The sequence below is a fragment of the Nomia melanderi genome, chromosome 11 (genome assembly GCF_051020985.1).
Source record: "Nomia melanderi isolate GNS246 chromosome 11, iyNomMela1, whole genome shotgun sequence".
Classification (NCBI taxonomy): Eukaryota; Metazoa; Arthropoda; class Insecta; order Hymenoptera; family Halictidae; genus Nomia; species Nomia melanderi.
Window position 1 is genome coordinate 2,749,718 of NC_135009.1, and position 26,765 is coordinate 2,776,482.

General features: G+C 33.9%; 1 long non-coding RNA gene across 1 annotated transcript in view; it reads right to left on the reverse strand.

The window, feature by feature from the left end:
- LOC143175072 (uncharacterized) overlaps positions 1 to 26,765 on the reverse strand; it is a 498,558-nt gene that overhangs the window by 584 nt on the left and 471,209 nt on the right. The window lies entirely within an intron of this gene.

A 26,765-nucleotide genomic window follows, 5' to 3' on the forward strand; every position in this document is an offset into this window, starting at 1 on the left:
AGAAAATAGGATTGGTCGATTGGATTTCGCGTTTACTTTTCTACGCTTCCTAGACCGACCGACCGACCGACCGACCGACCAACCGGTATTGCGGTAATATTTCAACGCGGAGAGGGGGCGTGAAAACCTGCTGCAATGGAAATGGAACTGACCGTTTCCCCGTCCCACGACCTACCCACGTGATGCTAAGGTGCTTTCGATATTCGAGACAGCGGCCCGTGAAATTTGCAAAGCGGGACGCTATCGACGCGGCTGCGTTCCAGATGTATTTATGGGGCAGCTCGACGCCGTAAGAAAAGGCTTGAGAATTATGAAGGAAATACGGTTTTTCGTGGTGCGAGGAGATTGTGTCGCTGCTGGAATAATTTTCGTGCTATCGAAAACTATGTCACACCTTGATTTTTATGATTTATTGTTAATCCTCGGATTTCATACCGTGCCTCGTATATTTTATATATTAGGGCTAATTTTTCTGTTTACATGTATTTATGTGTAAATGTATCAAAAAAGTATGAAATATATCTTTAATTTTTTATGGGAAGAAGATTGAAAAATTTAGTTTTTATTCATTTATCTAGGATGTACTCTACTGGAAAGCCTGAGAGGATTTGGACACTATATTTACAAAGCGTCGTTACTGTAAAAATATAAGTAATGGCATTTTTATACAATGCGAAGGTTTTTGAATTTTTTGAAACTTATTAACGTTTTTTGCATTTTGCAAGTAGAAATTTCTCTATAAAAAAATTTGACAAAATTTTGTAATGTATACTGTAGCAGTTACACTGTGCGATATATTTTATCAGAATTTTTGTATGCGATTGCATAGGGAAAATGGGAAGAAACTTTGTTACACATATTTTCTCTGTAACTACATTTTTGGACTATGTTAGGTAACACAATCCAAAGATGGCACATAATCCTTATTATATTATATGTGTTAACTTGTAGTCATATCCAGATGCAGAACAATTATAATATAATTATATTATACGCGGAAGAAAGCATTTAATTTTATTCATATCAGTAAATTAGTGCTACATATGGCCAAATATGTAGTGGTGATAGCTACTAAATATAATTACTTTATTGTTTGTGTCGGTACAATTGTAATAAAAATAAACCATACATTTTAGACGAATCGGAAAATATTAATTCTTGGCTTTATGATATCGAGTCAAATACTTAGCAAGAATTTCAACATTTTAGTAGCGGTTATCATAAATATGTACATTATTTATTTCTTTTCCGAAATTAATGTCTTTGTTATTTATATTTTCAATTTCTAGAGTCCGCACGGATATATATATAATAATAATAATAATATAAATCCGGTTTTAAAATCTGAATAAAAATGTTGTATTTTCTTTCGCCTACTTAACTTTATATCAGTTTTTACATTATCCAATTAATCAGTTCCTCAATTGTTTCTGTTTGTACTCAGAAAAATTGATTAAAATATTTACTTGTAATTTACAACCAATTATTCGATTGGTTACGGTAGGAATAGGTATACATAACATACCTACCAATATGTTTAACACTAAAACTACCAGACGGATCAAAATGAGCCATTCCTAATTCCTTCTTCTTGAAAAGATTGATTTAGCAATACAGAGACTTAAAGTCTCAATAGATGCACTCTTGTAGTTTCTATGGAGGAATTTCAAAAAGTCGATTTAACTCCTCGGTAGGCTTAGTGTTAAAGTTAATCGCATTATAGAGGGTTCTACAGTACATCCAATAGAATGTTAAAAAAGGAAGTACATTCGTTCGTATATTAGGCCCTCGTCTTTTCCGATATAAAATGTGAATCCAAGCAACCTATGAAGGTAAGGATCGTGGGTAAAGAAAGACCGCAGACCAGCGGTCCGTAGGTGTGCTCGAACACCTCTTATCCTCTTACTGGCCGTATCAAATTTCAAGAAGAATCAGAGATCTGACGCCAACGGGGGAACGGCTTCGATGTCCGGCTCCGAAGAAGACGGCTGAATTCTAGGCGGACGTGGAACGTTGAATTATCGTGGGTGGCCCTTTGGGAAATCGTGGAGAAGTTCCCCGTGATGTTCCTGTTTCCCTGCGGTGGCACGGTCCTTGAGAGTCTTCCAGCAAGGAGACCATAATCGACGATCATCCTCAAATCCACTAATACAGGTCCCGCGAAATCGGACAAAAGGAAACGCGGGAAGGTCTTGCTGGATAAAAATGGCAGGCGGGTTGCCACGGTAAGGTTGGAAAGTCGATTCGTCGTGCGCGGAAGCCGCACGATATACCGCGTCCTTCGAGCCTTCGACATCCATAAATGCATAGCAAGATCAACTGGTTTAAAGCCCGCAGAGTTCTTCATATCCTAGTGTGATTCAGGAGCCGTGGCTGGCTAGATGTTCACTGATATTTAAATTCGGAGATTCCACGGGAGTCTCGGTACATCGTACGGAGATATATACGTGGGAAGCTCAACGTCGCGGTTGAAAACTGAAAACGTTTCTATGGTATTTTTAATATCGTCGTGACATGGGACACTTGGAATTCTTGCCCGTTTGTGGCTGGGATCGGTGTAGCGACGTTTCAGATGCACGTGAAACTAAAATCGCGAGGTCGAAGGAGAATTTTGATGTTTGTGGTTTTTAGATGGTTTAGTAGGCGTTGCGTGGGTGCCTTGTGATGGGAACGTTTGGATTGTTCAATTTTAATTTTGTGTCTGTATGGTAATCTATGGGTGGGCTGTATGGGATGGTGGTATTTGTGTTGCAAGGAATTTTGTAGGAATTTGATTATGTTGTTTCATTATGTGTGAAAGTAACAATTGCTGTATTACAGACAATCCATAAAAGTTTTGTTAACCTCTTGTCTTACAATAACGTGTCAGACTCGTGGTGAAAATTTCAAACAGGGCTTAGCAAACATAAACATTACTTAATTCTTTTGAATTTAAGTTAAATATTGTTCTTCTGTTATCAATTATTATATTACAGATCAACTACAGGTAGAATACGTCTAGAATGTTTCTTTCCTTTTTATTACATTACTAATAACAAGATAGTTGTATCCGTCATAGTTGAGAAATAAATCATAGGGCAAGGAATTAAAGAGTTCTAATTGAGGTGTAAAAGTAGGTTCTAAAATATTTTATTGAAGCGGAGAATCTGATAAACATGTGTCTTCTGTAACTGATCAAATATAGAGGAAAATTAAGTAACGTTTATGATAATTAAGTCACTCACTGGACAAATTAGTTAATTGCGGTTTTCAAATTTTTTTAGTTTTTATTGTCAAAGCGTTTGAATGAATCGAAACTTTTTATATTTAAAGTAAACTTTATTATTGAGTTTAATATCACAAAATAAGAAAATTCCTTTTGGTCATGAAAATATTACAATAATAACAAAAATTTTGTTGAAGATATACTAGTTTACGTATTTTACATATTTGTTAAGTTAAAGCTTCATCTATACAAATAAAGTAAAATATATTCAATACCGTTTATTTGATTTCTTATTTAAAGAGAGTGTCCCGGCACGGTTTATTTGGATGCGACACAACCGTCGGTGCGAGTAGATTTATGGTATGGACAATTATGCTCGCTCATTGCTCAACACAATATAATTAACGTTTGGAAGCGTTTTATTGACAGCTGCATTTTACCATTTGGTGTCATAACTGACCAACAGTTGACATACCATTAAAAAACGGCAGCTCAACCACTTGAACCCCGAGCGCGCAGCCATCGGTACCTTTGCAGGTCAGAAGGGACGACGTACCCTCTACCTCCACTACAAGTAATGTGGGCGTAGGCAAAAACACTCATCGGCAACACCCCGATCGTTCGGCTTTCCGATTTGATACTAAGGTCACCGCCCTACACTATTCATATATATATAAATAGAGTTACTTACTCACGATAAATGCAGACAGACATGTAGTCAACATAAGTTAATTGGACAGCGTGCACGAACAGGGAGTTTCTACAAAACAATACATACTACTGCATCACTTTTCTGTACTTTCTATTTTGTGAAGTAAACCGATTTATACAATGAGTAGTTTAATTAATGTTTAATCGAAGTATATAGGTAAATTATTCCTATTAAATATGTTCGCAGCTTAACAAAACTGGAAATCGTACAATGCGTTTAACCCCTTGTCCTACAACAACGAGTGTGATTCGTGGTAAGAAGTTTGGGGAAAAAACAATAAGCATGAGCCTGATTCCTGGTACTTCATTCGGACCAAATGTAAATAACACGACCCTGGCTCATAGTACTTCATTTGGGACAAACGTAAACACCACAAGTCAGACTCGTGGTTCAGTTTTTCTCGAGATTTTCTTACTTTAGTTACGTGGAGTTCTTCGTTATGTTCGCACGTTTAGGATATAATTCCCTAAAAGAATTTTAAATTTTTTAAGAATTTTTAATTTTGTGCAAGTTCGAGCATACGGCTAAACAACTAACTGGTTCGACCGGTGATCGACCTTCTTGTTTATTGTGGTCCGAACAATCGAGAGTTAGCGGGTAGGACAAGGGGTTAATTTCAGTTTCGTTTTAACTTGTGAAGTAGTAAGAAAAGCAATTAATCGGAACTGATGAATGAACTAATTGAGAGAATTGAAATTACATATGACCAAATTAAACAAAATTACGGCGAAATTTAATTTATAATAAATTCGATATTACGTAGATAGGAAGTTTATATGTATTAATTAAAGTAGGCGATAAATTGGAATTCAAATATAAATGTAACGTTTTCTTTATACTTCATATTGATATTAATATCTTCTAAATAAATGTTTCAATTTTTTATTATCACGCATCACATTTTAATCTGATTATTACTTTAGTGTCTATTTTAGTTTATTTTCATTATTAGTATTATTGTATAGTTTAATAAATATAAAATATTCGTAAATATTGGCATGTACAACAGAAAGTATTACTTGTACAAGGTTTAACGGTTTATCGCTATCGTCTTCTGAAGTTTCACATCGTTAAATTGTTACTGTTCGCAACTCAAAGTAATATATAACAGGTAAATGAGACTTTTAAATACCTGAAACGATTAACTGTGAAATATTTAAATGAACATTATCGCAAGAACCATTCTCTTTCATGGGATTTGAAAAATTGCGATATATTTTATAAAAATCCAAGATTTTTTATAAATGTTCCTTAAACATTGCTAACTTAAATGATTAATAAAGTAACCTATTGGTAAAGTCAAACCAGTTGACACCAAATATAAATGCTTAACTCTTTGCGATTCAAAGTGTTATTGGTTTTTCAATTCCCACTTTGTATCAATATTTTTTATTGAATTGTAGTGTAATATAATATTTCTTAATCTATTTAGAAACATTATGTTATCACGAATAAATGCAAAAGAAATTAGTAAAATACATTACAATTGGAATAAAATGAAATGACATAAAACTATAAAGGATTAACGTTACGGCATTGTAACCGTGCGCGTAACTCAATTGAAGCAGGGCAAAGTACCAATCACGTAAAGCGTAAAGTCAAACGGATCAGTTCCCAAAATAGTTCGCATATCTTCCTCACGAGTAGCAAAGATTCTACTTAGTCAATCGTAGAATAATTACATTCCAATGGTTTGTTCGTAATGCAGTTTCGTAAAAGCAATCGTAACTTAAGAATTCGTTACTAACAATGAAAGCTCTTCTGCCGCTTTCTGACATCGGCTTTACTAGTTGGGCTGTCAAAGAATAATGCTTTGAAGGATTTACGGTTCTCCAACTTCAATTCTGTTGGGTAGCATCCGAATGGTTTAATCCTTTCTCTACCAAGATGGGAACTTTGCACTAATCACGTCATATTTCCTATATCTTTCATGTAATCAGTCCGTTTAAAATTCTGAAAAATGTTTTATCATTGTTCAACTCTTTGAGAACGAATGCCATTATATCTACCTCAGACATCCTTATCCAAAACAGAAAGTTGCAAACAAATAAATTTAGTTATTTCACTAGCAAAATATCAGTTCACAGTTTTCTTCTCTTTTAGTATTCATCGCTAGAACTATCACGTAGCCTACTAAGTTAAAATAAGTTAATTTAGTAAGCATTAAATATTTCTACTTTAATGTATGATATAACAGAAAGGTGAATAAGCAACCAAAATGAAATACTGTAGAAGGTCACACCATTGAAGACAAGCGACGGTTGTTAAACCGTTGTTACGTGTTTAGCAGTAAACATTTGTTCTCGTAGGTCGCGCGATGCTAGATGACCGCCGAGCATCGCGTCAGATTGTAAACAGGAACGATATGTGATTGACCACGCGAGCGAGTGACCGATGCGAAGTTACAGAGAGAATTGTGGAAATCGAGAGAAATTTAAAAATAAATCGTATTGTAAGTATATCGCTGTTTGATTAGCTTTTAGACTTTTCCAATAACCCCCACAATACAAATATTATTCTTCCGCATCGATTTTTCAATGTCAAGATATAAACAAACAGTCACAAAGCAACTTTTTCACTTTCAAAGTGCCAAAACTTATCAACTTAAACTTTTTAACTTCGTCCACCCTAATGTGGTGGAACGTTTTGACTACATTTTGCAGCTCTTATGTTATAAAAACCAATGGTACTCGCTTTTGTACAACTTTTCGTTACATTTGACACAGACAAACAGACATAAAGAGGGGCTCTATAGAGCGGAAGTAGACCAATGAATTTGAGTCGATCGGATACTAATTCAATGCTAATTTATCGTTCTATGTGATCGAACATTGTTATCCAATCCTCCTTTTCGCTAGCGAAGAAACGAACGCCTTTCGGAACAAACTGCCGAGGCACCCTCGTGACCATAAATCGGTTCCAGCAACGGCGCCGGCATGGAACTGACCTCCTTCACTTCCGTACCGATTTCTAGCCTTTTTCTTTTTCCATTTACAGCCCGTTTACGAGCTGCCCCCTCTCGTTCTTATGTAAAGGACCGATTGTTCTTCCCTCTGTCTTTTATTGTAAACAATCAAAGAACGGATGGTACGAAGTTTATGGATCGTTCCGGTGGTGCTTGGATCGCGGTAGTTTCGCAGGAGGGACTTAATGCCTGGATATTATTTTCGTCCGTTATTACTGACCGCGTTGGAGAAATATTTCCCGATAAAAATTTTATGGGGATATATCGCTGATTCGGCGAGATAGACATGAGAAGATGACTGATTAAAAGGCCTAATGATTTGATATGGATTTACGGCAGTGTTCTCGAATGTTGGAGGGGCTATGAACGTGTAGAAAGTAGAGTAGAGTCTAGATTATAATGTAATGGAGTTGAGAATATTGAAAATTATTTAGAAATTTTCATTATGAATATGCCCAGCCTCTGATTTATTGCCTACGAAAATGACAGAACATTAAGATTGAAGGGGAATAAGAAGAATGATTAAAAATTATTTATTTTGTATAAAAATTACGTTTGTATGAATATCTTTTTTCTACCGACCAATCAATAATTTGCTTTCATATCTAATGGAAGACTGGTCGCCCATTTCAAATAGAATAGTTAAAAAGAGAGAAAATCTGTATAATATTATTATTTACAAAAGTTATGAATTCTCAACAAGTGAACAGATTTTAGCATAAAGTATTTTCTTTAATATAGATTATATAAAATTTTTAGCACTCTTTTAGAGAAATTTTATTCTAAATATTTTCCATTATTCATATTACAGGTATCATTGAAATTTTGCAATTTATACTTTCACCAGTTTTTTTTTTAAACTCAATGACTGCAACGACTCGACAGCTATGTAGTTTTTGTTGACAATTGATGTTCAGGACTTTGAATTCAGAAAGTCACATGTATATTCATATTATTTTGAAAACAAAAATGAAATGTTGGGATGAATGTACGCTATGTACAGAACGTATAAAATATTCTGAAAATACAATCTGGATGGAATATAGTATTTGAATAACGTAAAAAATATCCATGAAACAGTAATTGAATGGAAGTAGAAGATTTAAATAACGTGTGAAATCTGCATTTTAGGTTGCTATCTAGAACTTGTGATCGCTACGTTTGGAAAATTTTTCCATACATGCTACTTCCCTGTTTAGGATTTTAACTACACTATCGAATAGGTATCCCGGAAAAGTTCCATGAAAATGAAACCTAGCAATTAATATTTAAAACATTTGCAATTACAGTTATTTTACAATGAAAAGAGGCATCAATCACTTTAAGAAAGAAGCATTTGTATTAAGAATAATATGTGATATTATATTAACAGTTACCAGATAAAAATGTTAAAGTAAATAACTTATAAGAATTTGACACATAAATGACTTATTACTATATAATAATTCACTATCAGCTTTTAGCGGTAAATATAATAATTTTTAATGCGTTCAGTTCATAGTTCATTAAGAGCAGAGAAATACCATATCTTTAACCGCAAATATCTATTAAAAGACAATAAAGTACCAACCAATTATTTGAAGCACCCATTATCTAAAAAGAGATAAATAAACAAGTGTCAAAAATTTTAATATTTATAAGAATTACGTCTCTCTGAGCAATTTTGAAGTTGACATGTGTATTTTAATGAGCAATGATAAAGTTATAAATATTATGAAACGTATTTTTATTAAATTTACCAAGCTTCATTAATAATTATTAATATATACTAATTATTACATATTATTAATCAGATTGATCAAAAGAGGCGGTTATTATTAATATTAGCCAGTAATTATTAATACTAACTAAATTTATTACACAAACCTTACTAAATACATTAAAGTGAGTTAGAGATTAATAACAGTACGCGGAGTTAATGGTTTACGTATTCAGACTTCTACAGTCAATATTGTACTCGAGGGTTAGAAATAAGTCGGTTTCTGTTTGATTAAGTGACTCTACATCTGGTGGGACTGACTATCGTCTTATTCGTGGTTGTAGTTGGCGTTAGATTAAAGTGTTAAGTGTAAATAAACTATCATTGCAAACTAAAATTTCTCGAACTCTATAATTGAATGGATAGACCTTCACGAAGCAGACAGAATCTTGTGTAATATACAGAATGCGCAAATCACATCATCCAATCCCTCGAGTAGACAGAACAGACAATCAACACTTGTTCTCGTGAATGATCAACACTGTCATTCTCAAATGTGGAGATCAACAACTGTGCCAATGAAATACAAATTCACAAAGGATAATACATACGGTGGCTCAAATAAAACGAACTGATTTTTTTGAAACTGCAGCAAACATCAGCTGCATGTTTTTCAGTCAGATGTAAACAATTCTTTTGGAGAGTAAACATTTTTTATTGAATATAAGAAGGATAATATAATTTCAACATAATACAACAATGTACACTAATATACATCAACGTCCAAAATTAAATAATAAAAACATTTTCGTTGAAAAATTGCCTATGTTCAAAGTGGCATGATTTTATGAAAAAACATATTTTAATTGTTCGCTATTAAAAACAATTTTTTTGCTTACTTTGTGCATTAACATGTCTATCATCTACACTTTTAATGGGAAATTACAATTTTTGTTTGTAGAAATAAAAAAAGACCCTTTTAATATTACCTGAAGTAATGTTCAATTTATAATGTTAGTTATAGAATTAATAGCTTTTTCATAGCAAAAATATTTGGCAGACAATTGTATCATCAATTAACATATTTGATAAGTAGGAAATAGCTAGGAAAAAATAGAGAAGACAGTTTATCTCGAATATTTACAATATCCTTCTATATGTAAAGTAAATAATTCATTTACACCAATCTGAGTATCAGCGTTAAATAATATTTGCCTGTAACATAGGCACTAACAATGTTTGATCGTTCGTACAAACATTAGAGTTCCTATTATTTCCTTCGATCCATTTCAAATTCTTCCAGCTCAATATTTAAACTCACTGCATCATAACGCTGCTGTTCCGTCGAAAGTGTTCAACAGACCACATTCCTACGACTCCTTAGGCCAGGACTACAAAAGCGTTTTACACGCTGTGTATAATAACACACTACGTTTCCTCCTTTGAAGCATAAACTGTACATTTTAATGCATCTAACTGCACTCGCCTCTCCATTTGCGCGGCACACGTTCCACGTGAAAGTGTTTTACGCGAATGAAAATCACGTAAATAGAGTCTACCAAGAGAAAAGTGAAAAAAATATTAGAAAAAAAGGTTGGTATAAATTCTATTATAGAAATATATAAGTATTTATTTCACATAGCTTAATAAAAAATAATAATGATGCCATTTCAAAAAACAGAAGTAAATTTCTTTTGGTATTACTAAATTCAGGTTGAGTAAATTGATATCAATTAAATATCAATGCAGCCGCGTTCGTTAAATTAAAATCCTTACATAATTTACTACGTAAAACAGAGACCCGCATAAAAATTCCGCATAAATGAAGGGACGGGTGTATAGAAGCGTTCTAGAGCATGTTAAGTGTGTTCCATATTTGTAAGTTACATTAAAGTACACAATTCGTATTTCAGCGGAAAAATGTAACGTGTAACACGCCACGTGTAAAACAGTCGTGCAACACTTATGATGTAATCAGCGATAATTATTGCATATAGGTCAAGTAACAAAGTACGTGGGTTGCTGCAAAAGGTTCGGTAAAGTATGAGAAAAGTGATGAATAAATTTGAAGTAACGGTTTCATTGTTCTTCAAAATAAATATTTTCAATATTAATACATTTTTCATTTTAACCTTAAAAATATGAAGCTTTACAAAAATAACGTAAGCAACTGAAGAGCTATAAATGGCGGATTCCCAAAACTTTTGCAATAGTCTAAGTGCGTATCATGCTGCTACCAACATTTTCCCTTCAAAGTAAACACATTTACAACAGACGAAAACTTTATGTTTTCTTAAATTATTAACAGAAAACTATATCCCACCAAAATAATCGCGAATATGATCGTACAACCAGTAAAATTTTTCAAATTCCAGTATACCTCTGAGCACGGCCGTCTCATCGCCGAACCAGCATCCATCATCCACTCGGAGAATATATCGTGACACGGTGGACCTTAAAATTGCATGTCGGCCACGTTTCATTCGGAAACCATTCTACCCAGAGATTACGTGGCAGCTGGCTCGTACATTAGCATTTATAACCAATTTTCGGTCATAATCTAGAGATAACTTGCTCAGAAAGTCGAGTTCACCACGGTTAGCCTCGGTTGCCGATAGTCATAGACACACAGGCTTATGAGGCATAACGTTACTAGTGTCACACTGTAAGAAACACACAAAACTCACTATAAATTAAATGAATGCACTTCCAAAAGTAGCGACACAATGACTTTATTGTTTCAACGTTGTTTTCATAATAGTGAAGTCGTCGTGGAGGTTGACATGGCAACATTCGTCGCAACGTGGAAACATTGTTATCACTTGGGTATACGCAGTGATGCTCGCTTAAATACCACAAAATCTACGAGAGTCGAGGCGTGTGACTTCAAAGCGATACCGCACGCGTCAAATGTAAACATGCAATGAAGAAAACTTCAATTGCCAATAAAATTTTGAGATTGCTGTGATTAAAATGAGTCCAAACACTATGGAAATTGGACTAGTTTTACCAACTTAAAGTAATTAACGAAATTAAAGGTTCATTTTCCCAAATCGATGAAACAAAATCGATTTACGTCGTGTTTGGACTCATTTTAATCAGAAGAATCTAGATATTCCATCGGTAATACGATTCAAAAGGTAAGGTTAAAATTATTTCAATTGAAATTTTTTTCCTTGCATGCTTATATTTGACGCGTCCAGCATCGTTATGAAGTCCTACGCTTCGACCCTCGACTTTTAGCGGACTGTGTCCTATTTCTGCTAACTATATCAATTCTCTGTCTTTGTCAGGCTGTACTCAAGTCAATTCCTCAAAGCAAATAGCTTCCTCCAATTGTTTTCTGCTCGGTTAAATTTGACTGCTGGGGCCCGAAATTGTGGAATTTAAGCGAGCATTACGGGGAAGAATGCGTGGTAAATCTTGATCTTATAGTTCCTCAAAAGTTTTCTCGCAGATGCACGTGAGAATATGTTTATAATTAGAAGTTAATTCATGAGAAGAGTTTTAGTATCTATCGGAGGCCGAGATACTAACAAAGTCACGTGGACCTGGATTAGCGGAAGAGGGTCGCGTGCAGGGGGAGGAAGGAGCGGGTCGCAGGCGATGCGATGGGGTAGTGCGAAATGCAATTTTTCCATTCGGTGCTTTCCCCGCCGGCGGTAGAACCACCTGTGCTCGTCTCAGCGACTTTTAAATTCGTACCATTGTCGATTCTATTTGCTGAAAAATGTTTATTCAATTCCGTTTACCGTCACTGCAAGATATTTACCCGGTCGCTTTTGCTCGAACAGCCCCGTCGCACCACTACAGGGCAATGGGAATTGGATGAGGTCGAGATGCGAGGCGGATGCCGGTGGTCTGGGAAGCTAGCGGAAGAGAGAGAAATTGGAGGGGAGAGAGCCAGAGGAACGGAGACCGCGATAATTTCTCGCTAAGCAAAGTGGAACGAATTTTCCGGTAAATAGAGCACCGCTAGGTAAGTGTTAAAACGGCTTTGGTTTATTAGGGGAAGATATGACTTTTTAAACTCGTGTCCCTGCTGACTGCGCTGATTCGATATTGGCAGGGATGTCTCTTCCCGTGAGTATTCCGACTGAAGGATTCGTGTTCATTTTGGTGATACGTGGATGCGCGTTGTAGCGATTTCGGTTAATTAGTTTCGTGTACGAACGCTTCAACGGACGTTTTAGTGAATATTCGGTGACTATGTTATCCGTGTTGGGATTGAATTACTTGAATTTTTACATAGATTGTATATTGTCAATAAATTGTGTAAAATAGAAATTAAATCGTGTTACATGGAATAGTTGAGAAAGAATTTGAATACATTATATTTGAAATCATAATTACTTCCATAGCTTATATAGAAGAAGAAATAGAAATAAGTATAGTTATGTCTTGTTTTTCTTTTATTTCAATAAGCAGTGATGCTTCATTAATCTTTTATTTAATTCTTGTGTCATCAGATATTTTTAAGGGACATTGTACTTTATTTTATGATCAAGTAATTTGATTCTCGTAGCAAAATGTTCTTTGAAAAGAAGAACAGTTTTTATAATAAGAATGTAAAATAATCTGAAGGATTAATTTAAATATTGATATTTAATACTCTTCAGTAGCCGTATAAAATCTCTGAAAATTGACTGGTCTTTTTATTAATTCGAAAATTCAAGTTTCGATCTTATTGCATAACTAGAACTTCCGGGCGATAATAAATAAGTTATATGTTGTACAATATTAGGTGAAACAAACCGAAAATAAAATTGGTCGACACTCGTATTGATTTTCTTTGAATTTCGTTTTCCCACCCATGAATTAGACGATTATAAAGAAGAGGAAGTCGGTGTGCGAATATTCGGGGACATTCATTAAACTGACTATGTATAGTAACCTGAATTCTTCTGCATCTCAAGAAAACAGAATGTGACATCTGAATTGACGTTCTGAATTTAGGGCTAAAACTACGTACCAGTCAAAATGATTGGTTTCGACTTTTGGTTTCGCAAGTATTGATATCTTCAAAGCATTGAATATTCGAAATGATCTTAAAAATAAATAGTTCACTTGAATACTATAATGAACGTCCGACGAAACTAGAAATAATCTATTGCTACAAATTTTATAGGGATTACATATCAATCGTATTAAATGCTCGATAGTTCTAATGTTAAATCAATTGGTGTATTTTATGACTTACCCCTGAAGTACTAATTAAGTAAATATTCTTACTACACTATCCAATTACTACGAAAATCTATTTATATACTTCAAGATTTGTAATCAGATTTGCGATTTTACTAGAATATTGATTAAAAAGTCTCACAATACATTTTTCCTTTAATTTAATTAATGAATATTTTACACTTCAAACAGCTTGAGTACTAAAATCAATTTCAATTGTATTCCCAGATATGAAATATACAATGTACAAAAATCAATCATGATGAAATATGTTTCACAGAATTCATAAATTCCTATTTAACTGTTTCAAGTGAATACTTCAGTAAGTTAAATATATTTATAATAATTCTGCTAGATATTTATTCTTTTATAATAATTACACAATTTATTTAAATACAATAATATACCTAACAAAATAATTACATTCGTAACTATTAAAAAGAAATGTAACATCCCCACTAGAAGTGAAAAACTAAATTACAAGGTTTTTACAATTATTCACGCACATGAACTCGCAAACCGTGTCAAACATATTTTATCGTAATTCCACTTTCCATTAACACAAACAATAAAAACCTTAAATTCAAATTTCTTCTACTCCCATCAATTACTTAATTTACGTTCCGCAAACAGTAACATTGCTCTCCGAATAAAACTTACAAGGACAAGAAAACACGGGGACACAAAAATGTTCGACGCAAGAAGCGAGTTCAAAGTCGATCAAGGATTCTTGTGGCACTTGGAGGGTCTGCGGCGTCTACTTTGTCTTGTAAGTAGCCCAAGTGGAAACACCTCGTTACTTCGGGCGCTTGCATTTGTAACTTTTTACAAAAGTCTATTCGGTTACCCTTACAACCATTCCCGCAAGAACCAAACGTGATGAAACGCTGTTGGGCGGCGGTTGGGAAGCCGTTGCAAAAAGGAACCGCGCACGGACAAATAACGACGATACATTCCCCGCAGCTGTTCACCAAACTTTATCACCATCATTTCTCCCTACACACGCGCGTGGATGGTTCCGCGCGTACTACACTTGTGCCGGTGGCAAGTTACACGTGTACAACAGCCTGCACGCAGCTATAGCATCGAGTTAAGCCGGTGCAGTGTCCTGGAAGGATGTAAGTCGCAGACAATTTTCTACCGCGTTGCATGTAGCCATCTCTCTTATTGCGGTGCGAGAAGAAAAGAGAAAAGGCGAATCGAAGGCTGGGATATCTAGCGATAAGAGTTGGTTCACATGAAGGCGACCGGATAGGATTGACGAGTTTTTCAAAATGAGAAAAGGAAGATTTCTATTTTTTTAAACCAAACGGAGGAAGATTTTTATTGATATGTTTAATTTCTTAATTGAGGAATTCATTAGAGGGAAATTTTAAAATTTCTCTCTTCGGGTAAAAACGATAATAGTGTGGACAGTCTTCAAAAATATTTGAAAACTAAACATTTTTTAGCTGTCAGTAATTTAATCTCAGAACAAAGATTTGAAAATGAATTTATTATTGCAGATTTTTAGTCAGTTTTATATGCCATGACTGATGTGTCGGAAACTTATAAATACCCTACGCAGTGTTACGATTCGTACTTAAGTATAAAAAATGAAACTTCGTAACTTCTTATATCGTTTTATATCAGTAATAACAAAAATAAACGTTTTTAAAATTTAAGGATATGGAAAACTAAAAACAGGAACAAGATTTGCTATGCCATGCTACTTATATAATTCGTTCGTTTACAATTCCAATTGCTATTTTTTCCTTTTTGAATGAATAATATTCTAAATCAATCTGCTAGATTTATAATATACCTTTGGTAACTCTGGTTCAACCAGAGCTCTGTGAAATTAAATTTCCCCAGTGTACAAGAATAAAAGATGCAATATATCATAGTTAAATGGAAGAAAAAAGTATTGGAGTGTACGACACCGGGAGAAAGAAAATAGAAACGAGAAAAGTGGAAAGACAAAGGATAACGTGAAGGGATACGAGGGGGCGACTGTAAAGGCAGTAAAAGTAGTCTGCGACTTATGACATCTTTTTAGAACACGGCGCCTGCATTGCACGGTACACACGTCGGATAACGTGTACAACAGGCCAACGTGTAGCTTTGCAAAATGGAACTGGGTTGGAATTTGTGCTACAAGATGAAATTCTCCTCTATGTATATAGGTACGTCGACGATACTTGCGAGGGCGTACGTATCCATTCGAGGGAGTCCATTCACGATTTAGCTCGTTAGGAGGTGCGGTTACGCGATACCTCCATTCTCCAACATGTGCCTGTACGTTCCAGAATTAGCAATTCCAGAACTCGAGCTCTTCTTTGTACTTTTTGCAGTTAAGGTATTTATCATTTTGTATGTTAGTAAATATTCAAAATACAAAGCTGCACTGTTGTTCGAAAGTATGGAGACGCTTTTGATATTTACAAGAAATTATGTATATATTACAAGAAAATTAAATAACCAAAAATAAAGTTCAATATTTCTTGTACCTAACAGCTATGCTAGAGATTATTTCGAACGTACTGCTTTTTCTGTCGTTTCTTTTAACTGATAGTAATATTCTAATGCCTTTTCCCTTAATTTATTAATTTTCAGATGTCATTAATTACAGAATTTTTACAATGGGGTAATAAAATTTACGGACATTCGAATTATGTTAGATATGCGTGGTCAGTTCTCGCAATCAATGTTTAACAGACTGAATTTAACACATTAATCTATATAGGTATTTAATATTATTGAAATCACAGTATTGTAAGTAAATATCAGACACTAAATGTTAGTAAGGTCTGTAAAGTTTCCGAACAGTTAACTTCTCACTCATTGTTTCCATTTGTTGATATAGTTTTTATTAGTGATAAATGTTACTTCAATGACAAACGTATATATAGATATGTTTAAAAATATTAAAGATTGTTTATAAAGACGAAAACATTGATATTATTATGTTATATTTTTCTAATAGAATGGTTTTACATTGTTATCAATTACAATATCCAATACCATGTTTTTAATTTGTGTTATCATATCATTATTGTTATTGTATACAATTAGTAATAGTTCAGATACTTGAAACAAAATGGGATATATAAACTTAATATTTTTTTAGAGATTAGGACATATATAGAATGCTTTAAGATTTACTAACAGATGTCCATAAAAATTCTTTATAGTAAAAAATATGAAAGAAACAGTTATATCAATGTATGCAGAGGAATGCTTCATTAAAATGTTAAAGCAAAAGCATAAAGTGTAAAGGAGGTAATAGCAAACTTTTTATTCGTACGAGGTAATTTGGGGACCACATGCACGAATTTCTTTTAATCTAAATAATTTACGGTTGGAACGTCCTGAAATATAGTTTGATATGTTTTCTACCAAAACCAGAATGAAATATATTATAAATCCTAGGTAGTAATTTTATATATTTCATCAAAAGAATAATCTAAAAATGATATGTTATTTTTTATACAATTATATACATATTACAATAAAGAATAGCAATGAATGAATAGAGACTGCAGCAATAATAATTAAAAGGGATAAATTTCAGTGAATCAGTAAATCAATAAAGTAGAATCAGTCATTTCAATTTTCAACGATAAATATATAATCCACTACATTGTATTGTAACAAATAAGATTGCTATCGTTATCTTTTATTTATGACAGTAATTGCTATTGAAGATTCATATTTCTACAGATTAATTTGAAGATATATAAAATAGATTGACGTTTATTTCCTTTACTAAAAATATGATTATGTTCCAAAGAAATAAACATTTTATAAAGTAACACTGATTATGAGATTTCTATTGAAATTTGAACAAACGTATTGACTACAAATCTATAAACCTTATAATAATAGACAAGTCTCTATTTGTAGGGTACTCAAAAATACATTCAAATATAATGAAATAATTACTTCTTGTAATTCGAAAATATTCATTTTCTTCGCGTCCATTAAGAAGAATTTAAAAGAAATATTGTTCCACCGACAATACACAACTAATCGAGTAGTTCGACAAAACAAAACATCAGAGATATTAATTTGTAACACTAATTTATAATGTGGATAAACCAGACTGACATAGTGCTATATACTAATAAGCAAGATGTCGATTTCCGGTATCAACGATGCAACTGTTACTACGGGCTGGTGCACACGTAACATCAGAGTAATTAGAAGTTAATTGCCGGTATAAATGTTATACTATTTACCATTGACGTGGTACATTACACACGGACGTTGGTTGGGGGGTGTGTAAATGTTAGATTATTGGCAGGCCGCTTGTCGATGTGACGTTAACGCGCACAGGATTTTGTCAAACGATGCCCCGGTTCGTCCCCCTATTAGTTCTATTACAAAGAGTTGCCAACCCGCTACGGTTTATCGTGTGCATTAGCTCCATTCTCGCTGATATGACTAGTAATGGAATTTTGTTGATAAACGTTTGACTGGATTATTCGGAGTATCTGACATATCGGAATATCGGACACCCTGCAGACAAAACCACTTAACACATCACTGCTCCCGTGATACAATATCTCTGAAAAGGCAACTGGAACGGAATTTAGGGCACGCATTTAGAACTCGTTGATCTATATTATTCGTTAAAATTCTATACTTTAATCGCTATGAATGCTATTGTGATTTGTTCTTGTAATACCGGAGGAAATTAGCATGGCAGATTTATGCGCTTAAATTATATGTGTGATAATTAATACAATGCAGAAACGTATGGATATTAATATGGTATTTTTTGTTTTATCAACTAAACGAACACTATTGGTTAATGAAATGACTTATTTTTTCTCCTTTATGAAAGCAATCAATGCAATTGGCAGTTCTTATACATGTCCGAAAATATTTGAATATGTGTATGTTAGCTTGTGTTACTTATGTTAATATAAACACAGCTTTTGATCAAAACCACGGAAGGAATTATTTATACAGGTATTACAAACGAAAATATTGTGTTTTTTAAAGAGTTGGAGTCAAAATTGAGGATATGTAAAAGAAAATATTAACGGAATATTAAGTACCCTGATCTTTTTACTATTTAGCATATATTACTATTTTGTTTATTTCTATAAAATAACAGTGTTCATTTATGTGTAAAAATTGTAAAAATTTATAAAATGGCATGAAAAAAGGATTATTTATAAATAAAATATAAATCCTACTTTTCAAAAAATAACGTACTATTTAATAAATAAATGATTAAATAATTGAAATAAGTTCAAAAGAGTTAAAATTTTAAATTATTTTACATATCAACGAAGATCTTCTCTATTACTTTGATGCCAATATATTCCAAAACAATAAATTAATCCAAAATTCAGCAGAATTCATTATCAAAATTACTATTCCATCTTCAAGTAGCCAAAGGTTGACTCCCAGAAGATGAAACTCCTTTCATAATATTACTATAAACTCCTTGTCCAAACCTTCGCATTCACAGCAGCACTCGGCATCCAATTTGATCGCGATTCCAGCGAACCGCGAAGAAAGTTCTTTCATTAATTTCATACACCAGAACATGGTTAAACTGAAGCAGAGACCAGTCGATTAATCAATTTCGTTCGTACGTTGAACCGATAATAGTCAAATATAATAGCGCAGCGATTTCCGATTTTTTTATTTAAGTGGTATACTCTGGTTTATCGAGCGGCCAATTAGGGAGGGTAATTTCTGATGTAAACGTAATACCGTGTTACTATAAACGGTCCGACAATGTTATTGGCCGCGGAACCAGGGGAACGAACGGGCAGCAATTGGTAGAATCCCGTTGCCGCGCGAAGAGTCGGCAATTCGGTTCAGTTTATTAGTCTGGCTATGCTCAATTATCGCCGGTATGACAATAATTTGCTCTCGTTTGCAGAGCGCCACCTACCACCCGCCCACCCCCTCCAGCCGCCGCTCGATGCGCGTGCAAACCTGTCGAATCAGTCGGTGGAATTAACCGAACGAATTCGAATTGCACGGCACGTCGATCGATTTGAGCCCGGCCGAGTCCGCGTTGCTCACATTATTCTAGATGCAACGCCGAAATTAATCTGCATGCGTGTGTCTACGCGCGTGCCACCCGCCGCGACGCGGGCCTTCTTCATTAGCGGAAGTAAGCCGAATTACGTGACCAGTATCGTGCCCGTTACAATGCCTGAGACGGACCCCGATAATTGGTTAATTTCCTTCTATAAAATGCGGATTAATTTGATTTAATTATATTCTGGGAACAGTGCGCTGCAGATGGCTGTGTTGTGCGGATGAGACACGTTTAGGCTGCATTAGCAATACAAATAAGCGGGATGGATCGTATTGGCTTGGTTCATGAATGGTTCCTGATAGCCGACGACGTAAGGATTTCTTCGTTTCGATATGAACGGCTCGCTTGCTAAATCGAGTAACTCAATTTTTTGAAGTTTTTAAGATTTTGTCGTTAAAACGCTTCATTGGGTCTTGACTTTTCATATTGAAAATAAATTTCCTTATTATTGGCTGTAATACCACGAAATAACAAAAATTCTATTGCCCATGTAAAACTTGCAGTAATAATAAAGATTACTTTGGCGTTATACTATTTTATACATTTTACATATTCGTTAGATTAAAGTTACAGCTGTAATAATGAAGTAAAATACGTTTTATAATGATTATTTAATTTACTACTTAAAGGGACATTTTGAAAATCATTGTATAGCTGTTGCATCACTTTTCTCCAGTTTTTGTTTTATGGAAATAATCGATTTAACAAGTGAGCTATTCATATATTTTGCGTATGAATTGACTAGCTGCGGTAGCACTGCGCGTTAGGAGAAACACGTGTTGACATTGAGCATTACTGTCAGTACCTTATATTTCGCGTAACTTTTTTCCATTCTCAATTGAAAATGAAATGTGTTACGGAACTTTTTCCAACGGATTTCGCAAGGTAGATATTTGCTCTATCGCACGCAGAAATTAAATTTTCTTCGAAACGCTTAGTTTTTAAGAAAAATTGAAAAATATCCGTAAAAATCAGTCAATTTTAGCTGCCAATTTGTCTTCTAGCATTGTTTAAATATGTTTATATGTTTATAATGTTATTAAAATTTACATCATTGTGTTCAGAGAGGCCCATAGAATAATACTGTGCAAAAGAAGTTTGAAGAGTTTTCAGAATTAACACACAGCAATTGTTCAAAGTTGAAAAATTGAATTTTCCTTCAAAATTAATTTTCCCAAAGACTGTAGATGACGGAGAAAAACAAATTTTATATTCGAATTCAGCATGAGAAATATTATTAAGATCACTCATTAAACTTTCTGTAACAAAAAGCGTAATTTTGTAATACATATATACATTTCTTATATTCGTCACTAGAATGCAATTGAATTAATAGATAAACTAGTCCCTTGTAGCATCTTTTGTGAAAGGAAACCTTTCTATTCGTAAGCCGGAATATGATTTAAATGGACAAACTGTTATAGAACTGTACTGAAATATGTGTGATGAATGAATGAGATGAGAAAACAGTGCAAGCGATTTTAGTGGACTATAAGGGTCTAATTTTATTACGCAACAATAACAGACTTCGTACTGCAGAAATAACTATGTAAAACCCATACGAATTAAAGTATGAAATTGTTTCATTCGTCACGTTCAAAAAACTTGCCTGTAACGGATTTCTGTTGTTTTGGGAATACATGAATGGATACATTTTTTGGGGACTAGCAGTTTAAAAATATAAAAGAACAAGAAAATATATTTTGAAAATTCATTTTATCTGGATATATCAATTTGTGTTATAAAGCCATAAATAATTTAGTTTTTTATTAGGATATCGTTTTTAAGATAAAAACGATTAGCAGTTTGTTGATTAACATTTGAATGCCATTCATTCATTGCTCGCTACACGATTACTTTTTATAAAACACTGTGAGCAGTTAATTCGGTAAATATAAGTTTATAATAAAAAGAATTATTGTTACTTCAATGCGCAATAATAAATATGCGTCATGATTATAATTAGAACAGACTTATAGCACAGATGTATTTCACATGGGTTTTTTGTTTTACCAGGATACTGTTAATAATTTATTCAATATTTTTGGACGAGGAGATCTCTAAGTTAGTTTCCAAATTTCCTTAAGTTTTGACAGCAGAATAGGCTTACCCTTTTCATAAACTCCATGTACTCATCACAAGTCAGGTCATCTAATGTTGGAAGGGTTTGGTAATTGCAAGCTAAGGGTCAACGCAGCCGTACATTGAAATTGACAAGTTAAGACACCTGTTTCAAAATCGTAGCCCTCCAAAAGGAACTTGAGGGCGGAGCTTAGATCAATTCTGTAAATCTTTAGAATACCGCCCTTACACCAAATATTACTTTAGGAACGGTTTAATTAACTCAGACAATTTGAAGATCTATTAGAAGCCATTAGGTTTATTCTATTAAAAACAATTAGTTCAGTCTTTTTAGTTAGCTTTAGAATATTCAATACCTAGGCTTCTCTGAATATTTTAATACAGACAGAAACAAACTGAAACAACTAGGTTTCTCAAGTTAATATCCGATATTCACCATTATCGTTCGTAGTGTTGTGATTTGTCAATAAATGTATTAGTAAAATTAAGAGGTTCTCACTATTTTAATTGAATAGCCCTTCAAAGTCACATTCAGTAAATTGTCTCATAGGGAAATATCTCATGTATATTTTTATATAAGAAAAAAATGGATCAATGTGGAAATTTAGTTCAGTTGTGACGTAAATCGTATTCCAACATATTTTTAAAACTCGACAAAGGAACGTTGAATAATTGTAGGTTATATGATGACCTATTTACATATGGGTAGTTTTATTTCCAGTTCTGTTGTCAGATGTATTTTTATTAGTTAACACATTGAAGAAGCTACACTGAATATAGTTAATGTAATATACAACATAATTAATTAAGTAACTTGAACTAAATAGAGAAAAGTCCAAACTTCTGTCCTTAGATTTGTCTTACTTTTTTATGAATATTCTCTCCCGTCATTGTATATGGGGTGTGAATAATAAATAAGTGTATCAGATTGCCAATTTTATAAATTATACTCAATTTTAATAAGTTTCATAACGAATTTTGTAAGTTGTAAGATTGTAACTACAGTAATTGTGAATTAAGTGGTGTATTAGTAAGCTAGTGTTCAATAAAACCCAGCCACAGTCAATAATGCTTATAGATAAACGAAACGCGTTTTGTTTCTCTCATTAAAAATGCAATATTTCGGATTACGGGTAACGCTGTGTTTTTATCCTCCTAAGCAAAGCCGCGGTTCTCGATTTTCCCGATACTTCACTTTTAACGTCTGTACGATAGGTGGGAACGATTTCGAAATATCTGGAAACTTTATCGCAGCTTTTCTGTTCATTCGAAGCGCGAAAAGCGCTGTACGAGACACTTGAACGATTTCACTCGTTGCGAAACTTTCATTTTGTCGTTCCGTCGACACAGAGAAAGAGAGAAAGAGAGGGAGAAAGAAAAAGAGAGCGTGTTCTGTAAAAATAAAAAAAAATTGACGGAAAAGGAGGGAGTGAGAAACGGAAAACGCAAGGAAGAAGTTTTAGGGGATTGAAAGAAGAGAGAAGAAATTATTCGTGAATTGTCAGTTGTCGCTATTGACACTAGAACTAACGTACCAGTCAAAATCACTGATTTCGGTTGTTTTGTTTTGCAGTTATTGATATCTTCAAAGCTTCGAATATTGGGAATGATTTTGAAAATACATACAATTGTTAGAATTTTTATAGGGATTTCATATAAATCATATTGAATGCTCGGTAGTTATAGTATTAAAATGGACCCTACAAAAACAACTACTGATCTATTTTTACACAGAAATGAAAATCTGCATAACATCTTTTATGTCTACTGAATTATCGTATTTTTTCGTCCTTTTCTCTTTGTTCGTTTTCTGTTTTGTATTCGATTTCCAATCGTTTCGATTTCTATACAGAAATTAATTTTGCATGAAATTCATTGCTGTCTTTAATGAGACGCCACGAAATTTAATGGTTTAATGTTTCAGAAAATTATTAATTGGCAAACGAATAAATGTCAAACGGTACCTCTTTCTATGGTTTTCGATGAAATAAAGTTTGATCAAAGAGAATTGATTATTAAGTTATTAGCGTTTCGCTGTTTTTGCGGGGAATCGTTGATGAGTTGGAAATTATTAAAGCCATTTAACTGAAGTGTATTCCCTTTAATAAAACGATTACTTGTCGGAGAGAAGTAGTTAAGGGGCTGTAACTTCACCACTCGATTTAATGAATGGAATTGTTATCTGAGAGGAAGGCAATTTACAAATATTTTAATTAAAACTGTAATTTTATACTTGTTTCGGAGGCAGCAAGTTTCACTTAATAGGAATATCAATTTACTGCTTTATCTTTGTGGATATTAATGAAAAAGGAATTATAATAAATGGAAATTGTAAATAAACAATGATATACAAATATGCAAAAGTATTAATATTTTTGAAATGAAGAAGAAACTTATTTATGCGCCAGCAATTTATGAGTATAAATTAAATTTAGTGTACAAAAAGCATCAAAAAGCCTTTGTTTTCAAACATATAATGAAAAACGATCTGCAAAAACAATCGGAACGACATTTTCTTTTAAAAATCAATAAACATACATGACTTGTTTGTAATGTAGGATGAGTGGTTCGTTATGGGTGCGTGCGTGCAGGCGACCGGGGTCATGTTGCGATGAACCGGCGCCGGTATATTAGGAACATAGAGTGACTGCGTTTAGAAAATCTTGAGTGGCTGAAAGAATGCGAGGAAGAGTGTTTCGAACGGAGCAACGAATAATATGCGTTGGTCGTGCACGCTGTCCAGACAGTAATAGTGGACTTGGCGTAACACTTTCACACGCCGAATTAACCTTGTGTGAAATGGATGTGAGGAAAAAAGGGTTCTCCTTTTCTCGTTCGAAAGTGGACTGTATTTGTTGAATATTGAGTGAAAGGAAGTGTATGTGTTTACAAAGTTAAAGTGTGTGTGTTGTCCAGTGAGTACAGTGTGATTGTTATTAACTTATGATGTATGTCTCTCTATATATATAAAAATACTGCGATAGGGCGGTGTCCTTAGTGACAAATCAGAAGCTAAAACACTTGGGGTGTTGCTAGTCATGGTTTTGACCTACGCCCACATTAGTAGTAGTGGAGGTAGGGGGTACGTTGTCCCTTCTCACCTGCAAAGGTACCGGTGGCTGTGCGCTTGGGGATTTAGGTGGTTGAGCTGCCGCTTTTTAATGACATGCTAGTTTCGACAGCTGGTCATTTATGATACCGGATTTAGGATTGCAGCTAGCAATAAAATGTTTCCAAAATTTACTTCTTAGTCTAAGCTAAATAAACCGTGCCGGAACATGCGTATTGTTTAATTTATTCAGATACTTTAATATTCGTATTTTATTCGTATTATTTGTACTATTCTATTACATTTAACGTTTTTTATTTGTAACAAATCATTCTTCGACTCGTTTTAAAGTTTTCTGCAAGGTACACTTGTAGGGGTGTATACTTAATAAAAGATACTTGAAGTCAAATTAACCGAATTTCAATTCGATTAACCCTTTCACATAATCCACTATGAAAAAGAAAACGATCTGCTAAGTAAGGCACGCGTGGAGGAAACTGTAGTGAAACTATGTGCAAACATCGTAAATAATGTCGAAGAGAGACTTGAAACATATAATATATGGATTGAAGTAGTTAACATTAAACAACTATTTCTCTGTAAATGTAACTTCGTTCTTATCACGAAAAAAATGGCACGATAAAGGGTTAACATGGCAACGATCATCAACATCGATAGTCATTCGACACAAGATCCCGAACGACTCACTTTATAATTGATTTAAATATAATTAAATGTTTGCGTTTTCCGCTTTCAATGGTAACGGTATCCTCGTACGCTGTTCTCAGGAAAATAGCTCCCGTAATTTACGAAATAAGGACAAAGTGGGGAACGTATGCAAATACAGACAGTTCTTCTCGATGAGAGCCAGTTTACCGAATCGCTGACGTGAATTTCTTCGTGTAGTTTCAGCGTTCGGCTGCGGTCCCACTTGGGGGATCGATTCCATGGGGTTTCCCAGCGACCGTTGAAACACCATTCGATCAGGAATTCAGAACCGACGATGAAGTTTCCGCCAAGTAACCGAGGGAAATGTATATTTAGAGATATTCCGGCGAAAAATGTATAGAAATGAGCGTTTCCGGTGGCTGTGAAACTTCGTTTTCAACTTTCCGCACGTATCGCGACTTACCCTGGCACTTATTGCGCCTGGAAATGGCGTGGCGTGTTTAAAGTTGTGAAAATATTTATTACATTGCCGTGGGAAGCGTGTCGGTATCCGTGTGGCCGAGATCATGCCGGTTCCATGTACAGTACGAAACTGCGACGCATACTTTGAAAAGATATTAATGTGCCTCGGTCTACACATCTTGCGATATAATTGGATACGAGCAATAACAGCATAATGATAAGAAAATAATTAATAGTTTAAATCGTGATTTAAAAGCTGTACTTTGTGTTGAAAATAATTTTAAATGTCTTTAAATAATAATGTTATTGCTTAAAAATATATTAACAATCTAATAATAATATCATAATAATGATAGAATAATAATAAAATATTTTCTTCTTCACTTTAAGAGTCCATACAAGTACACAAATTTATTTCACAATTTTATCGAAAATAAGAAAAGTATTCTAAGCATATTCTATGTCAACCTTTGCTCTAAAGTATAATCATTGATAACAGAGGAATAATACATAGTTTCAATTAAATATTGTTTAATTTGTTTGAATTGTTGTTTGAAATGTTTATTAAATTCTATTTGAAATCTTCACTACGAGTTAGACACGATACTACGAAAAAATATCCATCTGTCGTCCATTGTTTGAAAGAAAAGCCGTGAAAGGAATAAAGGCTGAGTGGTCGGAGTTTAGTG